The following is a 20,557-nucleotide window of genomic DNA, read 5'->3' as shown; positions in this document are numbered from 1 at the left end:
GATTTAAGACGTAATGATGCTTCTTTCCAAGAGTAACCAGTAACCACTCTCCCATGTCCTGAAATGGCATGTGCTGAGATAATCACATAGCCTTGTGTGTTTTGACTGTTGCATGGATTCTGTTCTATTCAAAGCATGCCAATTTGAGGACCTGGAGAATAAAAGCTGTTGACATTCCTATAGTTGCATACACATGCAGGGTGAATTATTTGTCGGAGAACAACAGAAATATTCATCTGACAGCAACAGAGGTGAATGTGCATCCACTGCAACCTTACACATTACAATTATGCATTGCACCCTGCAGTTGTACATTGTGCATTTAGCTCTCGAATGTCACAGTGACACCTGTTTGTTCACGTGTGCTGTATGATATTGCTCTCCTGTATGTGGATGGTGTGGTACTGGTGGAGTACTACACAGGTGGATATTTATGCTACTCTCAAGGGATGTTGAATTGTGGCTAACTTCATTAAGAATGATGCATATTCTCTGAGATTAGTCTGCTCCTCCCCAAAAGGATTTTCTTTGTGATATGTGTCTCAGTAATCAAATTTGCAAAGCTTACATTTCTGTTCTAGTGACCAATAAAAAAACAAAATGACAAACAGAAACCTTTCAGAATTTCGGAGATGGCCATTGCAAAGAGATGTAATATCTAGTTTGATCTTGTGTCTTTTGGTTTCTCTGTAAAAAGAGAGTTTTAGGAGTGCATCTACACTCCTTCCTTGGGTGGAAGTTCCTTCCTTGGAGGCTTTTAAACAGAGACTGGATGGCCATCTGTGGGGGGTCTTTGATTGTGTTTGTTCTGCATGGCAGGGGGTTGAACTAGATGGCCCATGTAGTCTCTTCCAACTCTATGATTCTATTATTCTACATACACTGTAGAATTAATGCAGTTTGACACCACTTTTGTTGCAATGGTTCAATGCTATGGAATGATGGAAACTAATTTTACAATACGTCTTTAGCCTTCTCTACCAAAGGGTGCTGGAGTCATACTAAACTATAAGTCCCATAATACCTGAGCATTGAGCTATGACAATTAAAATGCATTAATGCAACAGTGTAGATGCATCAAAATTTAGCAATTTTGTTAACACATCACTGGTTTTAGAGCAAAAACAATAAGCACTCATATTTTCCAGGCTTGAAAGACTTGTGAATGCTCTATTGAGAGGTCAGAAATGGAAGCAGCTGCTAACTCCAAAGGGAGCTTGGCTGGAGTGAGTTGGCTTGTCCTTAGATGCCAGTACCTTTTCAGAGAAGCACACATAGACAGAAGGCAAATGGTAAGAAGTGTAATTTTACTGGGCTACAAGGTTCTTTGTCTTTTTTAATCAGTATGCTTAGCAGGGCTAGTTTTCTGACTGCATGACTATCACCATTCCCACCCCCCCTCCCCGCCCATTACCTCCACCTCAGCACACCAAAACTCCAAGATTCCAGCTTCTTCCTTCCTCTTGCACATCTCCTTCTAAGCAAGAAAGGAAATCCCTTTCTTCTGGCAATGCCAATACTGCAGTTGCTCTCTCTCTCTCCTGCTCCCCTAACTTACATAGAAAAAAGAAATCAGCCCCGTCATTGTTTCTTCTGCCAAAACTCCAGGTTGCCTCACACTCTCTTATCTCCCACTTCACTTAACAGCATTGGAACAATTGGAAAACTATGTGTTTTGAGGGAGACTTTGCTGGTTTATTTCTGGAAACACATTGTAAATAATAGAAATATATATTCATAACCTGTTAAGATTATGATACCAATATGGTTAAATATTGGTGCAGAGCAGTAAAAACGCAGAAGACTAGGGGTTTATGTGAGCAGAGGTAAAAAGAAAATAAACAAGACAAAATATCCAGCCTCCCTTTCCCTTTAAAAAGTCATGTGCATAAAATAAACATCAGAGACATCAAAATAAAATAGCAAAAATATGTTTACTCACAATCTTGTATGATGATGGTCATACAGGCAAAAACATCTTAGTTCCAAAAGAAAAAACAGTTCAGGATACTACATAGCTCTTAACAAACAGGAACATCAGCATGGCATGGTATGGCAGGAGCGAAGAGGGAAGAGACAGGAAGAGGCATCTGTACATCACTTCCTGTGTGTCCCCAGAAAGGATACTCCCATTTCCCATTTCATATGCAAAAACCCCTAAATGGTGGCTTCAACTCTGGAATGCAGCTTGGCTCAGGTTACTAAGCAACAAACATATCTAACTACATAAACCATCCCACATTGAAAATGCATGCATGATTGCTTAGATAACCCAACAGTAAATTTGAAATGTTGCAGATGCGGGCAATGTAAATCGACCCTTTCTTGTACTGACTGTCTACATTGACTGGCAAGAGCTTTTCATATTTCATTCAGGATCCTTTTATTAACATCATGTGGAGATGACAGGACTTGCAATTGGGATCATCAGCTTATATGATATGTAAGAGTATTACTGTGTGGTGAACTGGCTATTAGAAACTAGACATTTCAGGAATGGAAAATGGGATGTTGGTGGACAGAAAATGAGATTTAAAGATGGGCTTAAAGCTAACCTTAAAAACTGTGGTATAGACACCGAGAACTGGGAAACCCTGGCCCTTGAACACTCTAGAGGGAGTTCAGCTGTGATCAGTAGTGCTGTGGAATTTGAAGAGGCACGAATGGAGGGCGAAAGGGAGAAATGTGCCAAGAGAAAGGTGCATCAAGCTAACCCTGATCGGGATCACCTTCCACCTGGAAACCGATGCCTTCACTGTTGAAGAATATGCAGGTCAAGAATAGGGCTCCACAGCCACGTATGCATCCACTGCCAGGACACGTACCTGGAAGACAATAATACTCAGACAACGAGGGATTGCCTAAGTAAGTAGTGAACTGGCTATTAGAAACTAGATGGACAAATGCTTTGATTTGTCAGTTGCTCTGTTTCAGAAAGCTTAGTTTACATTGGTTAATTTTCTAGTGGTAGAAGAATTTTGAAAAGAAAACATAAAGGTTTCTTTTTTGGATTTTTAAAAACTGTGTAGCTTACAGTCTAAATACTTTTATATGGGTCAATTTATTTAGTTTAAAATGATAATAGTTCTGAGGAACAATCTTGAGATGGTCTAACCATCTGGCCAAAGAGAAACAGTATCCTTTTTCAGATTAATAAACAAAACAAAAGCAATGGAGGAAAAGAGCTATAGGACAATAAGATTCTTAACAGCTCAATTACCAACTGTCCAACATTTATCTTTCCCTAAATGCTTTTTATTCAAATGGATTATTATGAATCAAGGGTGGATCTAAATCAGGATTTGTAGGTAAACAATCCTAACCTTGAGTAGAGTTCTTTCTTTGAAATTCCAAGAAAGATCAGAACAAAAAATCCCTTTCTTTTCAACTCCTTTCTTCTTCATTTTTTTCTTTCCCCTTATGATGCATTAGTGCAATTACACTTTTGCATGACACCTCTAAGAACAATTGAAAAACAATTCCCAGGAGTACATCAGCCATTCAAACTACAGGGTCACTTCAACATTTTAATCTTTGTTCTGTGTATTTAGATATTTGTATTTGGAAAAATACATTTTAATATGTTTATTTTATATAATGTTTATGATGATAATGTGTTTTAGCTATGCTTTAATGAACCTCTAGCCTTGAGGAGAGGTGGGTAAGAAATAAAACTATCATTATTTCAGCATGCTAGGCCATTTCAGTTGAACAGCATTTCAGTGCTGTATAACTGCCTTTCTCTTTGGTGGCAACGGTTCCTGATAGCAGTTAGACTACACTTTAGGATGTCACACTAAAAATATATGAGAGCATTCAGAAGTCTGATTAATTTTATAAGCATACCGCAGTTAACAAAACTGAGATATCCTGCAGTCAGAATTTGTCATGGAATCTTCTCAAACTCTCCAGACTGTAAATGTTGTCAAAACGTTGTTCCTGCTCTATTCCCTCCTGAAAAATCTTTGGATGACAAGTGCCAAACTCTGAATGTTTGCTGAATATTCCAAACAAGATGGAGAGATGCAAACTTGTGAGATTTCTGAGAGTCTAGGGAGGGGGGCTGAAATCCCTCCCTCCCCCTTTGCCAGCCTTATTAGCCATGGACATTAATCTACCCCTCCTCTCTGCCCACACTTGTATATTGGAGGCCCGGAGAGTTGCAGGATGGGACAGCAAACACTCTTTATCCACAGCCATGTTGCTATAGCATCTGAAACTGTCAAACACAAACCCTTTTGTTAGCATTCATGGACCAACTCCAAGTTTCCCCTCCCCTCTGTGTCAGAGGCTTCATGCATCTCTGCACATAGGAAGGAAGAGCAACACTCTGGAGAGACGGAGTTGTGTCTATGGCTAGGGTTACAGCCCTCACTATGGTGACCACCAATGATGAGGCAGTTGCATGCAGCCTTCCACCAATGAAGCCATTTGCATTCACTTCAAAGGAAAGGTTGCTCTCTTCCAACCAAGGTCACTGCTGATGGAACTCAGAGTCACACTGGATTTTCGTGACTCAGGAGAGTTGTGGTGCTCAGAGCTGGCATGCTGCTGTGAGGTGCTTGGTGTCTACAGTGAGAAGGAGGGGAACGATCATCCCAAAACAACACATAAAGGACAGCCACACACTCTTATGGCAGGCTATACAATCACAATTACAGAAAATCAGTTAGAGTTTTACAAGGGTTCTCTCCTAAATTTCTCCAGTATCCTGCTGCCCTCCACTGTTCCAGGAGACTCAGGGACCTCAGTGCTAGAAAGAGGGTGACCTTTTGATTAGTAGGGACAATGACATAATTTGTTGTCAAAGGTTTTCATGTCCGGAATCACTGGGTTGTTGTGCATTTTCCGGGCTTTATGGCCATGTTCCAGAAGCACTCTCTCCTAACGTTTCATCCACATCTATGGCAGGCATCCTCAGAGGTTGCCTCACAACCTCTGAGGATGCCTGCCATAGATGTGGGCAAAATGTCAGGAGAGAATGCTTCTGGAACATGGCCATACAGCCCGGAAAATGCACAACAACCCAATGACATAATTTTCAACTGTTATCCCACTGAGTGTAGTTCCAAGCCTCATAGTTGCTACGGAGAAGGCAAGAGAATGGGTTTTTCAAGCCATTGCATACTGTCATGAACTATTTCCATTCTAATGCTGGCTTGAGTGAGTAATTATGGCCTCCTGGGATTACAAAAGATCTGCTATTGGTCAAGATGAAGCTACTGATTAACACTGCTGCCGTGCTGCCTACATGTTTGAATTTCTGAAGGGGTGTGGCTATCAGGACTTATATTATAAGCAGCTGCAGCCTAAAATTTCCCATTATGCCTCTGCCCCCTCACAGCAAATCATGAGGAACAATATTTCATTTAGCACTTGTCCTAGAAATGTATTATGTGTGTGTGTGTGGGGAGGGGGGAGAGCATAATACAAGACAGTCCATACTAAATCGGAATAGCAGACCCCTTTTCTGATATATCTGTACTCATGCATCCAATCTGAATGCATGAATACAAGTGCAAGTAGCACTGACTGCAAGTAATATTAGCAAACTTGTTCTTATTGTAATTTATCTGTTCTTCAATAAGGTTTCTACTGCAATGTATTATATGTGAGGCTGCCCTGGAAAATGTTTTTGGAACATCAGCTGGCACAAAATATGGTTGGGAATTGGCCAGCTAGGATCCATAAATTGCATACTCTAATGTTGTTCAAGGCTATTCATTGAAAGCCCACCTGTTCTACAAATCCCCTCATGTATGCAGACCGGGTTCTGAGGCCCAGCTTTCACATTTAAAAATGCGGGTTGGAAGGCTATCAAACACATGAACCTTTCAGTGGTGATACCTAGCAGTTTAAATACCTTGACCAGCTTATACCTGATGAAAAGTAGGGGAAAGGGGCTTTCACGCTGCACAATTATAGTTCTATGATTCCATTTTAACTGCCATGGAATCCAGGAATTGGAAGATTAGAAAGAGGTTTTCAGAAAGCTCTAGTACTTTCTCGAACTTCAGAATCTAGCATTCCATAGGATGGAACCATGGAAGTTAAAGTGGATTCAGAAACAGAGTCCCATGGAGTCCCATCTGAAGTGCCCTTATGTCTTGCAATGGCCTCCTTGGTACATCATTTCTAAAGTGCATGGAGACGGAGCCCAGAATGCATGGAATGAGGTTCTAGGTGTGCAAATGTGTGTGCATTGTTCTAACCAGGAATGTACAGCTAGGATTGTTAACAGGTAATAACGTTTATGTTTCTACCCATCTTATAGTTATTTTATTTTTAAGCTTCATTTCCATTTTCAGGTTTTAAGGTCCCATACAATGTCCATTTCTGCTCTAAGGTTCTCAGTCTAAATTACAGTACAGTGTTCCCTCACTTATTGCAGGGGTTAGGTTCCAGGACCACCCGCGATAAGTGAAAATCCGTGAAGTAGGGACGCTATATATTTATACATTATTTTAGTAGTTATATACTATTTTAAGTCTTTATCAACCAATCGTATGTTGATAAATCACTTCCTTCTCCTCTCGTTGCCACTTGGGCTCCTTTTCACTCCCTTCGGCTTCTCCTTTCTCCCATCCTTAGGCTGTAAATTGTAATTTTTTATGATTTATAATATTCTTTTAGAGTTTATTGAAAAACCATGAAACAGCGAATCTGCAAAAAGCGAACCACGAAGTAGTGAGTGAATACTGTACATTTTCTGATACTGCAGATTGAAGCTGTTGTGCAGTGTTGTGGTATAAAAAACTACCCAAAGTTAATAAAATTTAAGTGAACTTTTGCTGGGCCAATAGGTCAATGGGGTGATGAATGCAAAGTCTTGCTTGTTGAATGCTCTCATGTGACTGGGAAACCAAAAGCAAACAGTAAGTTTTCATTCAACGCCGCAGGATACAATTGTATGATTTGATGAAGTTAATATCACATCTTTCTTACAGGCTTACATGGTCCAGAATTTCTTCTCTTCTCTTTGAATTTGGACTCTTCTGCATTACTGACATTTGTCTCTCTTTCCCAGCTGCAATACTTTTGAACATCCAACCACCATCTCAGGTCTCCCTCACCCAATGAGTCTAATGGGTCCAGTTCCTAATTCCACCAAAATCAAGCATCACTCACGGGTTTAGTATCTATTCAAGAACATGGTGTTCCCCTCATGCATAGGGTTACATTTCCCCAAAGAAGTAGTGCACAACATTTGGCTGCAACTCCCATCACCATGTCATGATTTAGCAATAAAACAGTCACAATAAAGCTTTAAAACAAGATAGGCACTTCTCAAGCACGTGGTATTAAGCTGAATCATACTTTTAAGCCTGTGTGCTGCTCTAAGGTTTACAGATACAGTTTGCAAATGCTCATAGACCTATGTCTGGTACTAGAGACCCCAACGGTCTATAGATTACTTTTCACATTTGCCATCTGCCATTCACCACAGACAGCATACTCAACAAGTTTTTGTGGAAGAAATCAGGACATGTTCCACCAAGTAACCTCAGAATGCATTAAAAAAGATATCTTTAGGGAAAAGAAAGAAAATGTCATTAAAAGAATAGAAGTACTGCTTTCAGAAGAAAAATAGTGTAATGAATGTGATGACTCTGAGGAAACATAAAGAAAAAGATGAAAAATACAATACTGTGTGTATATTACTTTAAAATCAAAATAGCTTCATCAGATCTGCTCAAAATTACAGGTTTGTTTCAGATCCTCTGTATAAACTTTGTATTCATACCAACCCCATATCTCCTGAATGCACATCATAAATCAGGTCAAATCCCAATTTGCCTATGATATAATACTTGGGTGATTACCTTAGCCAATTGTACCATCTCATCCCAACCTACTTCACAAGGTTGTTCATAGAATGAAAATGGGGAGAAGGTGGGGCAATAATGTGCAACAATTTTAGCTTCAAGAAAAGGTCAACTGACATGTAGGCAAAGTTTTGACCCTCACCATGATTTTGAATTATGATTATAACTCAATCAAATCTTGGCATAAATATGTAATATGACCCCTCTCTGTTTTTTGGTGGTCCCAGTGACCATCACTTGCATTTCCTTCCATGAACTGCACCTAATGTTAAGCTTCCTCTATTTGGAGAGATGAACTTTTTATTCCTGTTTTCTGCTCCTTGCCTAAAGTAAATTCTAATCCATAAGAAGACACTTAGGACCTCATCCTGTGCATTCTGGGCTCTGTTTCCAAGTGCATCAAAACAGAGTCCCACGGAGGGTACTGCATGAGCACTTCTGGTGGAAATCCGTGGGATTCTGTTTCCACAGTGCATGGAAACGGTAGCACCCGTCCCTATACTTACCAATTTAAGTGTTCTAGGATGCTTGCCAGTCAGTTGATGGATGGATGGGTATGGAGCATCAAACAATGTTCCACAGCCTCCGGTGGAGGCCCTGCTCCCAACAGGGATGGAAGTGTCTAGGACACTTCCTCGCAAGGCTCCCGTGTTGTGCTGAACCCCATGCTGCCCTGGTTGGGCTATGCTCCCCCCGTGTGATGGGGAAGCGATGTCTGCCATTTTTGCCATACTTGCAGGTGAAACAGCATTTGGGGGGGGGGGGGGTCATGTGACAAGGTCCAAAGATAGCGAAAGTGGTGGGAAAGATGGAGAAAGGACATGAGATGGCTGGCCATCCCAGAAGACAGACCTCAATGGTAGGGAATGAAGTCAGATGGTTCCTTCCACTTCCCCCTGCTCATGGAATGAGGTCCATACTCAATGTTTTTTTTTGTCTTTAGTCTTTAGTGAGGGATGGTGTCAAAGGTTTTCGATAAGCCCTGATAAGCAATCAGTTCTTCCTGACTGGTCTAAAGAAGTATGAACTCTTGCCAGTGCAGCATCTTTATTTATGACAGATATTGCACCTTATTATTGCCTCAACACCCACTTATTCCCTATCTTTTAGGTATTTTCATTTCTTTTTTTGAAATTCTTCTTAGTTGCAATTTCTTGGATCTGCACTAGGATTTTTACAATGGGGTGTACTTTGCTGTGGGCAGGCTATGGTCTATGTTGTGAAATTGTCTTCTCTGTGACTCTGTATTTCTGTTGGGTTTTTTAATTACAGTATAACAGAATTTCAGTGCAAATATTATCTCTTTATTTCAATGGCACATATAATTCTACAATTCTAAAAATAAAATGAGAAAAGGGGAGAGAAGGGGATGAAAGAGAAATTGCCTTTACCTTTATTTCCCTCACTGTCTATCTTGAAACTCTCCAGCAATCAGCATGTAAACTCGATAGCTGTCATTGGGGTGATCTCAGTTCAACCAGAATCACAAGAGAAATACCTTTACATATATCTCAGATTTTTAAAAAATCAATTGGAAGGTAGGAATAAAAGGTTGCAGCTATTGTCAGGCTATGCCAGCAAATAATCCAGGATTACAAAATTGTTTGGATACTTTTTAAAAAGGAGAAGAACTGAAACTACAAATATTACAACCTTCAGCAGTTTTTCAGTTCCCAAGCAGTTTTCTATTGTCTACTGGATCTGTATGAAATCCATCCCTATGAACTTGTTGACACAATGGACTCTAAAATGACAGACTTTAACTTTGCAGAAGCCACATTGTCTGCTCTACAACAAGCCTTCTCTTCCTTATACTTGTATTTTGTATTTCACCAGTTTAGTTGGCATAGATATTAAGCTAACCAGCCAGTGAATTCCCATTCAGGGTCTTTGTTAAACTTTGTTAAACTATTTCAAAACCCTATTATCTGCGTGAGGCTCAAAACACTCCATATGAACCAGATCAATCTATTAAAAAAAAAAAAAGCTCCATGGAGAGGAAATAGCAACATGAACAGTTATGTGTTAAAATCCGTGGTGATACTGACTTCAAATTATGGGGTTTTAATGAAAAACTAGGAGCCCCTGGTGGTGCAGAGTGTTAAAGTGCTGAGCTGCTGAACTTGCAGACTGAAAGTTTGCAGGTTTGAATCCGGGGAGCGGAGTGAGCGCCCACTGTTAGCTCCAGCTTCTGCCAACCTGTGAATTGATCAATAGGTACCGCTCCGGCGGGAAGGTAGCAGCGCTCGATGCAGTCATGCCAGCCACATTACCTTGGAAGTGTCTATGGACAACGCCAGCTCTTCAACTTAGAAATGGAGATTAGCACCAACCCCACAGAGTCGGACACGACTAGACTTAACATCAGGTGAAACCTTTTCTTTTACCTAATGAAAATCTGTTCAAAAGATGCTCAGAAATCACATAGATCATCTGCAAGCCTATGGCACTGTGGATAGTTACTGCAGTCCCATGTGACTGCGATTCTCATTGACTGTGAGAATACAAGAACTATTCTTCTATAGATTTGAAGAGAAAAAAAATGGCCATTTGATTCCAATTCAAAGCAGCCTGTCTTAAAAATCTGAAATGGTTTTTATTTGCTGAACAAGAGAACAGGTACAGAACATAGGTTTTCAAAAAGCTGAAAACACTCATGTCTTCTTTTCATTGCGAATAAAACACAACTTTAAGAGGCTGTACTTGTCACTGGAAAAAGCTTTTCAAAGTTTCCTTAGCACTTAAGTGCACGCTCGTGACTGCTTAAATCCTTTTCACTAGGATTCCTGAGAAGGATGCGCACGTGACTGTCACTAGCAGTTGAAAAATAGTACAAAGACATTATTGATCCACAACTCTTCCCCACCTTAAACACCTGTATAGGTTTAATGACCCTAAAGTTTTCTGGCATATGCTTTGTTTAAATATTTAAAAAGAAGTAAAGACCACTTGCCCACTTTATTCCATAATATCTTATGTAGCCCCCTTGTAGTGCTGTCTCATCATTGCAACCCCCCAACATTTCTTATTTAATTTTTCTTTTCTTTTTAAAGGAATGTTCCAACCCACCAGCACCACAGGGTACATCACACCCACTCACACCCACACATATGAAAATCTGTCAGTTTTGCTGTCTCCCACATTTGCATTAAAAACAACAGCTTGAAGTTCTTCTTTGCATATATGCCACTAGCATTTTTTTTTGTAAATTCTTCAGAGAATAACTGAACTGAAATTCTCCCCCATTTGTATGGGTGAAATTTCATAAGTACAGTTACTGAATGAATGAAACTTTATTTATAGACCGCCCTATCTTCCCTAAGGGACTCAGGGTGGTTTACAACAAAATGCGCAGTGGCAAACATTCAGTGCCGACAATAATATTTAAACAAATCAAAAACCACTCAATAAATTATAAAACAACTCAAATGAACAAGACATCACACATTCTACATATTTACAGACATATTAAATCCTTAAAATCTAATTAAAAAACTCTAAAATCAGACTAAAATTGTTGGAGGGGAGACGGTGAACAGCAGATTAACAAAATGATTGTAAAAAGCTAGGCGAGGGTGCCTCCTCCCCATAGGCCAAGTTACATAGATGTGTTTTTAATAGCTTTTTGATGGAGAGGAGAGAGGAGGCAATTTTTAATTCTTTAGGGAGGGAGTTCCAGAAGTGGGAAGTGATCATAGAAAAGCCCCCCTCCTCTCTCGTTCCCACCAGTCACATTTGAGAAGGGGGTGGGACCGAGAAGAGGGTCTCCCCAGCCAACCGCAGCACTCATGTTGGATTGTATACATAGATGTGGTCTTTTAAATAGTCTGGGCCTGAACCATTTAGGGCTTTATAGGTAATGACCAGTACTTTGTATTTAGCCCAGAAGCAGATCGGGATCCAGTGGAGTTGCCGTAACAGTTACTTCTACAAAGAAGACTGCTGCACATTTAGATATTAAAGGTGAGATTATGAGAAAAAAGAAGTGGTACTGACAACTCTCATTCAATACTAACATGACACACAAGGATTTACACTCCAAAAGTTATTTTAGCAAAAGTTCCCAGACTGGAACTTGCCATTTTAAAAATTTCTACTGTATTCACATTGTAAAATCAAAATGTAAAAACAAAATAAAAACCCTGCAAATTTTGATTGAAAGAAACTGAAAAGAAATTCTCATCTAGGGAGAAAGAAAGAAACATAGAAAGGATGAGCAAATGCCTGGAACAAGCATTATTACTGTGCTATTCTATCCCCTGCAAGAAATTTTCCACTCACTATTACATTTGGGCAATGATCCCACTATTGTTCCAGGAGCAAGCAGCTCTATAGCATTAAGCAGCATTTTTTTTGCCCAGGTAAAAAAAAGTCTCTTGTAACTTCCACGCGGTTCTCTTCATTTCAGATTATAGTCAGGACAAAATGCACACTAATGTAATTTTGCATTTGTGATTTATCTTGTACATTTCCATAAAACAGCTACTTAAATCATTCTCATGCATTTATATCTTTCAGGATATTTAACAAATTAAGAGAAATTGGGTACTCAATGGTAAGACATAATTAGGAGTATAGTTATTGTTTGGTAACTGGCAATAGAACCAAGGAAGGAGACAAGGAATAAAAAATGAAGAACAGAGAAAAACCCCATGTATTATCTGAATAAGGCAAGATGATTCTAGATGATCTAGAAGCACAATAAGACAGCTGAATGGTACACCATTTGGAGGCATTTCTTTTGTCTCAGTTCAGTTCAGCTTGAATGACTTATGGAATTAATGCCATCAATGAGGAACACACATGAACAGGTCCATTCTTTTTATCTCATCTGTGTCTCCGAATATCATAGTTCATCACTAGGGCAGGGCAGGGTAAGTGCGCATATGGCACTTTTCTCCAGCACAGTGATGCTGGTTTGATGGGTGCCATTTTCTTTTCCTTGACTGCTTGAGTCATGGAAACCACCACACATTGTGGCAAGCTGCTACTCTGCCCTCCCAAATGGCCTGCAATGATGGCATGTCCAAGATATCTTGGGGAAATAAAACAGAAACCAAAATCAACAACGTTGTTGCTGATACTGCAGATGATAGACCAAGGAAGAAAGGAAGGAAGGAAGGAAGGAAGGAAGGAAGGAAGGAAGGAAGGAAGGAAGGAAGGAAGGAAGGAAGGAAGGACAAAATAAATATGATTTTAGAAATGAATTTCTAGAGAATCAGTCATTACTCCTGTTTCTACCATAAGTTCACTTTATAATTGTACTTACACTCTGCTTAGCAAAAGGCCAATCTTACAACCTGCAGTAATGATTGGAAATAACAAAGAAATCCAGTTGGGAGGGAGAAAATTGCCAAGGGCTGAGTAGATTTGGGGAGTTGGAAGGGCAAAGTACTAGGAGGTTCTCCTCCAATCCAAGCTACTGACATAGAGATCTAAAAGACAGAAACAAGTCAACGTCCTTGTTAGACAATTCAAATGACTGTGCCTTATGAAATTCTGTGTATCATAGGTTTCCTAAGCCAGATTTGCTGCTCCTAAGCCAGATTTGTTGCTCCTTAAGGAAGGCAATAGACTGTATAGTTATCACCTGAAATGGGATGTAATCCCTCCCACAAACTATACAACCTACTACCTCACCTCCACAAAGCAAGATAGAGGCTTCATATGTCTTGCAACAGCTGTTAGACCTTTGAGGCATTCTTGACTCCTTAGTGCCAAGTGTTGTTGCACTTTCAGTGTGCAGAATCATGGGCTGGGTATCAAAGTGTTTTTGTCTGCAGCAGATGACTTGAATCCAAGTAACCCAGAATTAGGTGAGGATGATTGCATAGCAGCAGATGACTTTACTGTCTCCTTAGGAAAGACAGTAGATTGTATAGTTAGCTCAGAGGGAGAATAAGGCTCCACAACTATTCAATCTACTACCTCAGCCTCAAGGACAGCATCATTTTGTTGGTAATAGATGGCTGACTTGACAAGAAGGACAGTGATGGTCTGGTGGCTTCAGGAAAAGGAAGTGGAACCTGCACAAGGAGAAGATGATGAAACATAAGTAAATGCAATCACATTGAGGCAGTCTGTTTCCTTGTCTGGAACAGACATTCAATTAGTTCATATTTAATGCAAACTTATGTAATTTGACACTGTGTTATTTTTTTATTAAAGTTTATTAATGCCCAACCTGCTATTTAAGTATATTATCTTTCAACAAATTTCATTAGAAAAAAAACCAAATCAAATTTTTAAATCTAGTTTAAAACAATTTACAATTAAAATACTACCACCAACCATAAAAATAACAGCTGCCTGCCAGAGGTTCAAAATGCACAGAGCTAGTATGACTTCCCATAGATATGAGTTCCACAACACCAACATTACGTCACAGAAAGGCCTGCCTTGCAGGGTCACCAGCCTAACCTCTCAGGGCAAACTCAGTTCCTCACAAAATTCACACAACATTTTGGAATTGAGTTTTCCAATCAAAATATGTGCATTGGGGAGAAGTACCTATACATTTTCAAATACTAATGAAATGAATACCCAAAAGGTATTGGGAATATTACTTGCAGAAGCATGTATACTCGGCACAATTTTACTGAAAGTTGCATACAGATTTCCATGCAGAATTACAAATGGAAATAATTGGAGAGGAAGAGAAACCAAAATAGAGAAGAACCCATCCCTAGTTTGCTTTTTTCTTATTTTTCACAGGCTTTCTTTTAAGAAGTAGTTCATGAGATCAGAAAGCAAAATAACAGACCACCTATAAAGATAAAATCTATAAAAACACAACCACATAAAGGATTGAATCCAGCAAAGTCTGCATTCTGTGGACAGGAGGGTTTACTCATAGAAGGTACTTTTAGGTGTTCCCCCCCTACACTACAATTTACCCTATTCCCTAAAACCTTTTGCAATTACTGGTCAAAAATAAATCAGAGGAATTCCAGTAGACTTCCTCATCTATGTCTAGAGGATCAAGTCCAGCATGTCCACAAGTCATCATGGGTAGTGGCTCTAAACAATGAAATTACTAAAATTGGATCTAGGACCCAGGGCAAAACAAGTGCTCATGCAACACACTCGTGATATCTATGGTCAACTGGACCTAGCAAGTATAGGTAGGTCTTCTGTCACAAAGGGTTTAGCTTCTCACAAAATGAGTATTAATTTAGAACACTATCTGACTACTCCAGTTCCGTTACTCTTAAGAAGAATATATACTAGGGCTAGGTTTGAACAACTCAGTACTATGATGCAAACTGGTTGCTATTGTAACATCCCAAGAAGTGAGAGATTCTGCGTTTGGGGAGAACAAACTGTGGAAGATATCAAACATTTTTTGATTGACTGTCCAGCATATACTGAACTTGGATACAGATATTTACATCCATTACTATCCAATTTTAGGTCTCCCAAAAGAAATGATCTTCTGACATTCCTCTTGCAAAGGAAGAAAGAGCCACCATAATCAGAGTAAGCCTTTTTATTCTGAAAGCTATCAAGAAAAGAGCACATTTCCTGCAAGAAGAATCAGGAAAATAAGATTTTGACTGTAAACAGAAGGTCAGCTGCCATCCTCTCCTCCTTTTTGCCTTGTTTTTACTAGTGTTGTATTTTGAAATGGTCATATGACTGGTCAAATAAATAAAATTATTATTATTATTATTATTATTATTATTATTATTATTATTATTATTATTATTATTACTACTACCTTTTGGAAGGCAGAAGAGGCTGCCATGGGGAGGATGCTATGGGAATTATACTTCTGCTAGCCAAATTGCCCATTCCTGAATCAGTTCTTAGTTTTCAACAGCCAAAGTTCAAAGCTTTAGTTGAGATGAAATAGTTAGGGAGTATAGGTGTCATGGCCAAAGAGTCCTTCAGTCTAATGTATTCAGTGCTTTGGCATTCTTTTAGCATTTTATTGTTATTGCACACACCCCACCCATCTCTATCCATAGTCGTATTTTAAAATAAGTGTTTTGTCATTGCAGAAACTGCCAAATGCTGTTGTTTCAAGATAATTGAATGAGAAGTAGGACTGGGCCAAGTAGATATGGAAATAATATTTTATTTCCAAAATGGTTGAAAAACATGTGCATTAAGTGTTGAAAAGTCCTGTAAAGAAGAATAATTGACTACTTTTTTTCACAGTTCAGAACTCATTTTGTGAAAATTTGTACATTGTTGGTTTATGCAGAAAATAATTTTGGTGCATAAAACCATTTTAAATAATAATAATAGTAATAATAATAATAATAATAATAATAATAATAATAATAATAATAATAATTTTATTTCTTACCCGTCTCTCCCCATGGATTGAGGAGGGTCACAGCAAGATAGCACCTACATGCAGAAAATGTTGTTTTCTTTGTAAATCAATTGTGTGAATCTTGTGCCAAATAAGTTCCCAATTGCAGAATTTTCTATGAAGGAAATAGTAATTTTTTTTGGCAGACAAAATAGTGTTTTTACTATTTTCTCTGCTAAACATTTTTATGTGCAGTAATTGGGAAAAACACATGGCTTCCTGTGCAAAAATTATTATTATTATCAGAATCATTAATATTATGTTTATGTTTATTTATATCCCATGTTTTCTCTCCACAAAAGAGACTCAAAGTGGCTGTATTTTGCGCAAAAAACCCCCACATGCATTGTTTTCTTAGAATAAGTCTTGAAGTATGAATAGGCTTCGAAAACTCTGTAGTTTTTGCAATAGGAAGAATATTGTTAAAATGACTTTTCTTCAAGAAAATTAGTAAAAAGCAGCACATGCATTTTCTCAACACCTCCAAATCAGCTTTCAGATATGACCACTGAACTGGACCTATTTATTTAGTTAATAAATATTCTGTCTTTGGTGACTTTGAAAAGTTATAGCACTAACCCAGTATATAGCATTAAGATGTGTGTAGGTCTGGTATCAGCCAGATGAAGTGCTAATATTGGCAGAAAGTTGGGAATATAAATACTTTAAATACACATTTTCTGTTTTCTTTGTTAAATTAAAAGCTGTGATCCAAAAGGACAAAAAATATTGCATAGGCAGTCTTTTGTTTGTTAACTCAATGTTATTGCATTCATTGCCAACGAATAGACACAACTGTCGTGATAGCAAACATAGCACTCCCTAATTAATGTCTTTGATTTTGGAGAGGATAGTAACTTCAAGGAAGCTGTGTATGGTAAAAAAAAAAAAAGGACAAACAACATTCTTATATCCATTTACCTCGGAGTAAAGCTCACTGATTGCAATGTGATGTTATTTTAATTGATGTATGATAATTGGGAAGGCGACAGGCCACACACAGCCTGCAAAGACTGTGGTTTTCATCCTCCAAGCCCCATATTGGTCACTTCAAGTTTTGAAATGCAGTTTGTAATTGGGCTGGAAAACGGGAAGATATGGCCACTGGATATTCCATAGCTGCCTTACTCTGTTCTAAGTAGACTATGACAGGATTGTGCAATATATTAGCAAGGTGATACTGTTGTAGAAATGAGTATTATTACTACTAACTAGCATATTAACATAAAGATCACAACTAAAACATCGGAAGCATCAACATGATGTTGTTTACATATTCACTCCCCCCCCCCCCCCCACAATAGTCTTCACAATTTTGAGGAGATGACAAACTCAGACTTCAGGTCCCTTTCACACTATATAGTTATGGCACAATTTAGCTGCCGTGGCAACAGCCAATAGAATCCTGGAATTTTCAGTTTACGGGGGAATATTTAGACTTCTCAGACAGAGGGCTCTAATGCTCCACAAAAGGACGCATGCTGGAATTCCATGAAATGCCGCCTTGAAAGTTAAAATAGAATCATAGTGCTATAACTGTGTAGTGTGTAAAGGCCTAGCAGTTTAAGAGCATTGAAGTCAATTGCTTTTTAGGTAATATCACAACTACAGCTCAAAACAGGGTGGAACTATAGGGTGAAGAATTACAATCAAAGCTTTGCATGAGCAGAATTGAAAATTTGTCTTTTACAGTTCAGCAAGTATGAAAATGCACATGGCAGAAACTTTGTGCTGAAAGAATTACCTGCTACATACAACTGATAGATATTCTACAAATTATTTAAAAGAAGCTAAAACAAATATATTATGTAGAAACCCAGAAATAATGTCAAATGAATATCTGTTATATCTTGATGCGCTGTCATTTCGTGTTCCAATTATGGAGAACAGTTGAGTCAAATTTTCATGGAAGAGCTCAGATAGTAACAGTATGTAGGAAAGGTATACCATTTTTTAAAATGCTTTCCACATACATTCCTGGTTATTTCAAAAGTTATTACAGTATGAGTCTTATTATCCCTGCAAACAACTCTACACCAGTCTTATTACATAAAAAGGTAAACCCATATCAGAAAGCGAAGGGGGAGGGGGGAGGAATTGGGCCCACTGATTTCATGCTGCCCTCAAGATTTGATATCTCCACTACTCACCAGAATTTATTCTGTTTTTATTTTTTAGAAATGGATTTTGCTGGAAATTGAAATTTGGTGGTAAATCAATAAATGCAATAAGAAAAGGAACTAAATACACTAAAACAATGAACCAAATGCACTACAGTATAACTCCTGTATCTACAGGAGATATGTTTCTGAGCTTACCATGGAAACAGGAATCCATGGATAATAGAAAACCCTATTCAAATGAATACATTCTGAATACATTCAATACAAGTTACAAGAGTCACTCTGGAGGACCTAGTAAACTCCTCAAGAGGAATCATCTCTGGGAATTTTCTTGGTCCTCCAGGGTGACCCTATAGTAACACTTAGTGGAAGAATGCTTTAGAATTGCCTGAAGGACTTACTAGAGAGGACATATTTGTTAAATACGGGTAGGCGAAATAGCAGGCACTGGTCATGCTTTACAGTGGGTGGAATAGCCAATAACATAATCAAGATAATAATTAATCCTTTTGCTTTGGCATCAGTACTCAATGTCATAATCAATATCATATTAACTGGAGTCAGCTTAAGTCAGTGGCTCTCAACCTGTGGGTCCTTAGGTGTTTTGGCCTATAACTCCAAGAAATCCCAGACAGTTTACCAGCTGTTAGGATTTCTGGCAGTTGAAGGCCAAAACATCTGGGGACCCACAGGTTGAGAACCACTGGTTTAAGAATACAGTAGAGTCTCACTTATCCAACATAAACGGCTGGCAGAACGTTGGATAAGCGAATATGTTGAATAATAAGGAGGGATTAAGGAAAAGCCTATTACACATCAAATTAGGTTATGATTTTACAAATTAAGCACCAAAACATCATGTTTAACAACAAATTTGTCAGAAAAAGTAGTTCAATACGCAGTAATGCTATGTAGTAATTACTGTATTTACGAATTTAGCACCAAAATATCACAATGTATTGAAAACATTGACTACAAAAATGCGTTGGATAATCCAGAATGTTGGAAAAGTGAGACTCTACTGTATTTAAGATACACGTATATGTAATTAGATATTTAATATTTAATAACAATTCAGTGTAACTGGGTTTTTGTTAATAACAGGAGAAAATTATATAAAGTTGATCACATTTAATTAATAATGAATTCAATTTCTGCAAACATTAAAATATGTAGTTATTTTGTGTGCATTTTGGATTTTAAAAATTTAAACAAAACAAAATAAACAAAACAAAAAATGCCATCTCTTAAAATATCTGGCTATAGGGAAAAGTGGCCTGGAGTACCAATGCAGTTGCTGATGTCTGGATTTGTAAAGGAATGAGAATAGCCTGCTATAGTCAGATGATATCCCTCACTGGGAATTAATTGGTGGGAGATTGCTTTGTGACACGCAGAAGGGGGGGAATGTATCTTTCCCTCTCTCTGTTTAGGATGATGTCATCTAGGTCTCGGCATGAAAGGAAACAACAGAAGCTGTAGTTTTGAGCCAAAGAGCAATACGGCTAGGGAGCAAGATGGACAGAGTGGCTGAGCTAAGCTAAGCTCTGTAAACGAATAAATTTGCCTCTCTAGGGAGCTAAAGTTTGCTTTGTTGTAATGTTTCAAGCACCTGCCTCAACCTATGCTCAGCATGGAATACTTGTAAATAAACTCAAATATGACCAGACCTCTGAGTGATGCCATTCCACAGAACATCTCAGAGAAGCGGGATGCACAAGCAGATTCAAAACATTCTTACTTTACAAATATGAGAAAAAGGTGTGTATCATAGGAGCTTTACCACAAAGTTAGTTATTAAACATAATGGCTGCACAAATCCTCTTTAGAGCTGCCATCTGTCTATTTTACGTGAGTGTGCTCATTTTTCAACCCATCCCCAGTGCTACGATAGTTTTATATTTACCATATATTTGTATGAGGTGGTAAACAAGAGAATTATCTATTGCACTCATGCTTTTTTCACTGTGAAACTAATATTCCCAGCATCGAGTGCTCTACATTACTGCTTCTTAAATGGTGGGTCCTGATCCTAAATGGGATCCTCTTAGCTCAATGTTGGGGTCATGAAAAATTAGGGAACTGTAAAAGTTTTCTTAACATCACCTAGCGGCTGTTTTAGTTATTTACATGAATCTGTTGTGCAGTTTTTACAGTAGACTATACAGAAGATGCTTCAGTTGCACTTCAGAAAAAGGAAAATCCACCTGTTTAGCAAGCCTAGAAACTGCTGAGTTCTTATCAATAATTGCTTGATTTTTATACCTGTTGTATATACAGTGTTC

At 38.4% G+C, this 20,557-nt stretch overlaps 1 long non-coding RNA gene and 2 other non-coding genes across 5 annotated transcripts in view; all 3 read right to left on the bottom strand.

Annotated features, from left to right (window-relative positions):
- The window catches only part of LOC103278721 (uncharacterized), a 54,436-nt gene that overhangs the window by 11,830 nt on the left and 22,049 nt on the right, over nt 1–20,557 (bottom strand). Inside the window, exons 1-2 of one of the 3 annotated variants that reach the window (XR_010005468.1) lie at nt 17,071–20,557; nt 1–13,852 (exon numbers count right to left, since the gene is read on the bottom strand). The exon at nt 1–13,852 is cut by the window's left edge and continues 3,479 nt beyond it. This is a non-coding gene — a long non-coding RNA (uncharacterized LOC103278721). The other 2 variants (XR_010005467.1, XR_010005466.1) reach the window with 2 other exon arrangements.
- mirlet7a-2 (microRNA let-7a-2) lies at nt 13,386–13,468 on the bottom strand. The gene has a single exon (NR_163038.1). It is a non-coding gene; the product is annotated as a microRNA let-7a-2 (primary transcript).
- Nucleotides 13,673–13,774, bottom strand: mirlet7e (microRNA let-7e). Its single transcript, NR_129817.1, has one exon. It is a non-coding gene; the product is annotated as a microRNA let-7e (primary transcript).

The sequence above is a fragment of the Anolis carolinensis genome, chromosome 4 (assembly GCF_035594765.1).
Source record: "Anolis carolinensis isolate JA03-04 chromosome 4, rAnoCar3.1.pri, whole genome shotgun sequence".
NCBI classification, from domain to species: domain Eukaryota; kingdom Metazoa; phylum Chordata; class Lepidosauria; order Squamata; family Dactyloidae; genus Anolis; species Anolis carolinensis.
Note: the sequence above shows the minus strand (reverse complement) of the source record. Positions and strands in the feature narration are given on the sequence as shown.